Raw genomic sequence first — 5000 nt, 5'->3', positions numbered from 1 at the left:
GGACGTCCGTGGCTGTCCGTGTGTGTCCGTGTGTCCGTCAGTACACACAGGACGTCCGTCAGTACACACAGGACGTCCGTGGCCGTCCGTCAGCACACACAGGACGTCCGTCAGCACACGCAGGACGTCCGTGTGTGTCCGTGTGTCCGTCAGTACACACAGGACGTCCGTCAGTACACACAGAACGTCCGTCAGCACACAAATGACGTCCGTGGCCGTCCGTCAGTACACACAGGACGTCCGTGGCCGTCCGTCAGCACACACAGGACGTCGGTCAGTACACACAGGACGTCCGTCAGCACACAAATGACGTCCGTGGCCGTCCGTCAGTACACACAGGACGTCCGTGGCCGTCCGTCAGCACACACAGGACGTCCGTCAGTACACACAGGACGTCCGTGGCCGTCCGTCAGCACACACAGGACGTCCGTCAGCACACGCAGGACGTCCGTGGCTGTCCGTGTGTGTCCGTGTGTCCGTCAGTACACACAGGACGTCCGTCAGTACACACAGGACGTCCGTGGCCGTCCGTCAGCACACACAGGACGTCCGTCAGTACACACAGGACGTCCGTGGCCGTCCGTCAGCACACACAGGATGTCCGTCAGCACACGCAGGACGTCCGTCAGCACACACAGGACGTCCGTCAGCACACGCAGGACGTCCATGAGCACACACAGGACGTCCGTGGCCGTCCGTCAGTACACACAGGACGTCCGTGGCTGGCCCTTCCTGTGGACTGTTCGGGTGATTTTGGCTCACGTGGGCTGTCTGTTCAGTACACACAGGACGTCCGTCAGCACACGCAGGATGTCCGTGCCTGTCCGTTAGCACACACAGACTGTCCGTGGACTGCCCATCAGTACATATATCAGCATGCTGACCACACATATCAGCATGCTGGTCCTTCCCATGGACTGTCCGTGTACTGATTTTGGACAATTGATGCACCATGTCAGTACACAAATCAGCACGCTGGCCCTTCCCGTGGACTGATCCGTGTACTGAACTCATATCAGCATGCTGGTCCTTCCCATGGACTGTCCGTGTACTGATTTTGGACAATTGATGCACCATGTCAGTACACATATCAGCACGCTGGCCCTTCCCGTGGACTGATACGTGTACTGAACTCATATCAGCATGCTGGTCCTTCCCATGGACTGACCGTGTACTGATTTTGGACAACTGATGCACCATGTCAGTACACATATCAGCACGCTGGCCCTTCCCGTGGACTGATCCGTGTACTGAACTCATATCAGCATGCTGGTCCTTCCCATGGACTGTCCGTGTACTGATTTTGGACAAGTGATGCACCATGTCAGTACACATATCAGCACGCTGGCCCTTCCCGTGGACTGATCCGTGTACTGATCTGGACATAAGCTCGAGTTTTGATGGACTGGACTGTCCAAGTCAGTCTGATTGATGCTAGCTCGACTTATGCTGGCTTGACTTTCCATCATCCAACCAAGTGTTAACATTTTCCCTTTGTTTTTATTGTGGTAAGATTGAGGCCAAGCGTACTGAAGGGCAAGCGTACTGAAGGGATGAATTAACTCTTTTGTGTTGTAAAAGATGGGGGAATCGTGTATATTATTCAGTAATCAAAGTGTTCCCTTATATACGGGATTACAAGATATGGATAAAAGGAAAGAGTACAAATCCTTATCCTAAAGTAAAAATGAAAACCTCTTATAGATAAACATGAAAAGAAAAGGAAACTCCTAAACTAGAGTCGGCCTAATCTTTGGCCGCCTCTCTCTCCTTCTTGGACGCGGTCTTGGTCTTGGGCCTGGACGCGGTCCGTTCTTCCTTGGCATGGTTACTAGCAATCCAAATGTGTTTTATAACACTCCCCCTTGGATGCTATAACCATATGGGCTCGTACCATGCACGATGTTGCCTCGTTAAAACCTCTCTAGGAAAACCAAAAACCCAAGGTGGGAAAAATGGAAACCATAGACAGGAAAAAGAGTACAACGCATGATACTCCCCCTGATGAAGGCATCACTGAAGATCCTTCAGCCGGCGCATCCCTATCTGATGAACCAGCTTCCTGAACGTTGAGGTAGGCAGAGACTTGGTGAAGAGGTCGGCTGAGTTGTCGCTTGATCGAACTTGAACTACTTGAACCTCCTTTGCCTTCTGTAAGTCGTGGGTGAAGAAGAACTTGGGCAGGATGTGCTTGGTCCTGTCTCCCTTGATGTATCCTTCCTTGAGCTGAGCAATGCACGCTGCATTGTCTTCGTAGATGATCATTGCTTCCTCCTTCTCTTGTCCCACGGCCAGACCACTCTCTCTTAAGACATGGCCGGTAATGTTCCTCAACCAGACAAGCTCACGGCTTGCCTCATACATGGCTATGATCTCGGCATGATTAGATGATGTGGCCACTAAGGTTTGCTTAGTAGAACGCCAGCATATTGCGGCTCCACTATGTATGAATACATATCCCGTTTGAGATCTAGCCTGGTGTGGGTCAGATAAGTACCCAGCATCTGCATATCCGACCATGCTCTCTCTTGGCCGGTTAGTGTAGAACAAACCGAGATCCTTTGTTCCTTGCAGATATCTGAACAGATGTTTCACTCCGTTCTAGTGCCTTAAAGTCGGACATGAACCAAATCTAGATAGTAAGCTCACGGCAAAGCTTATGTCCGGTCTAGTATGACTAGCCAAGTACATTAAGGCCCCAATGGCACTTAGGTAAGGCACTTCCGGTCCGAGTGCTTCCTCGTCCGGCTTCTTAGGTCCGTATGGATCCTTCTCAAGGTCTAAGGACCTCACGACCATTGGACTCGACAAGGGGTGAGCCTGGTCCATATTAAATTGCTTGAGTATCTTTTCCGTATATGTTTCTTGGTGCACAAGGATGCCATTCCTTTTATACTCAAACTGTAATCCCAAACAGAACTTAGTTTTCCCTAAGTCTTTCATCTCGAATTCTTTCTTTAGACATTCAACGGTTTGGGAAATCTCTCCAGAGGTTCCTATAATATTCGGGTCGTCCACATAAACTGACATGATCACATAGCCCTTGCTGTCGAATTTCTTTATGAATATACATGGACTTATTGGATCATTCTTATAACCCTCTTTCACTAGGTACTCGGATAATCTATTGTACCACATTCGACCTGATTGCTTCAAACCATATAAGGCTTTGTTTAACTTTATGCAATGTTGTTCTCGAGAACCTTTGTTGTCTTTGAGCTCAATGCCCTCTGGGACTTTCATATTTATCTCATTATCCAGTGGTCCGTATAGGTATGCAGTTACTACATCCATTAGGCGTAAATCAATGTTTTCTTTCACTGCCAGACTGATAAGATATCTCAGTGTAGTTGCATCCACCACAGGGGAGTAAGTCTCCTCATAATCTATTCCAGGTCTTTGGGAGAATCCTTGTGCTACAAGCCGTGCTTTGTATCTCACTACTTCTCCTTTCTCGTTTCTCTTCCTTACAAAGACCCATTTGTATCCCACTGGTTTGACATCTCTTGGTGTCAATGTTATAGGGCCAAAAACGCCTCTCTTTCTCAAAGATTCTAACTCCACGTTTATAGCTTCTTTCCATTTGATCCAGTCTGATCTTAGCATGCATTCTTGTATGGACGTGGGTTCTAGATCCTCATCTTTATCCATGATCTCAAGTGCTACCTTGTATGCAAATAAATCATCAACGTTGATATCTTTTCTGTTCCATTGTTTTCCGGACATTACATGGTCTATAGAGATCTCTTGGTTGTCCGGCTCTTGTGTCCCGTGAAGCCCAGCGTCCCGGACCTCACTATGAGGAACGGCCGGATCATCGGGTGTGGCCGGTACGCTTGGCTCGACCGTCCTGGTCGGCTCGACCGGTCCATCTATGTCCTGGATGGTTTCCTTTATGCTCTCGGATCCAGCACCTCTCTTGGACTTCCGAGGCTGTTTGTCTTTGGAACCAATTGGTCTACCACGTTTTAAACGTTGCTTAGACTCTGTAGCCACTTGACATTGTCCATCTTGGACGTTTAATCTTATAGGTGCATTACAAGCCGGGTTGTGTGATATTGTCATTCTATTTGGGTCAGCAAATGTATCTGGCAACTTATTAGCTAGCTCTTGTAGATGTATAATCTTTTGGACTTCTAGATCACACTCTCTAGTCCGAGGATCTTGCCAAGATGTTGATGGTCTAAACCATTCTAAGTCTTTTATAATCAGCCGGCTGTTATCTCCCCCTAAGGACGGATATCTGGACTCATCAAACTGTGAGTCTTCGTATCTGGCCTTAAACAAATCACCGGTTGTTGGCTCAAGATACTTTATAATGCTTGGGGAATCATATCCTACGTATATTCCCATCCTCCTCTGTGGTCCCATCTTAGTTCTCTGTGGTGGAGCAATTGGAACGTAGCCGGCACATCCGAATGTCTTGATGTGGGACACGTCTGGCTCATGACCCGTAAGTAGTTGTGATGGTGAATATCTATGCTCACTAGATGGCCTGATGCGAATCAGTTCCGATGCATGTAAAACCGCATGTCCCCATGCTGATACCGGAAGTTGAGACTTCATAAGCAGTGGCCGGGCTATCAGCTGGATACGTTTAATGAAGGATTCGGCCAAGCCGTTCTGTGTATGGACATGTGCCACGAAGTGCTCTATTCTTACCCCCATGGACATACAATATTCATTAAACGCTTGGGACGTGAACTCACCAGCATTGTCTAGACGTATAGTCTTAAGAGGGAAATCTGGAAAGTGTGCTCTCAGCCTTATCATCTGAGCAAGCAGCCGTGCAAAGGCTAGGTTCCTAGTGGATAGTAGACACACATGCGACCATCTGGTCGATGCATCAATGAGGACCATGAAGTATCTAAACATCCCACAAGGTGGGTGTATTGGTCCACATATGTCTCCTTGAATCCTTTCCAGAAAGTTTAAGGTTTCTTTGTTAACCTTGGCTGGTGATGGCCTAGTCATGAGTTTCCCTTGTGCACATGCTGCAC

The sequence above is a fragment of the Brassica rapa genome, unplaced genomic scaffold (genome assembly GCF_000309985.2).
Source record: "Brassica rapa cultivar Chiifu-401-42 unplaced genomic scaffold, CAAS_Brap_v3.01 Scaffold0841, whole genome shotgun sequence".
NCBI lineage: Eukaryota > Viridiplantae > Streptophyta > Magnoliopsida > Brassicales > Brassicaceae > Brassica > Brassica rapa.
The sequence above is the reverse complement of the archived record's forward strand: the minus strand, read 5'-3'. Positions refer to the sequence as shown.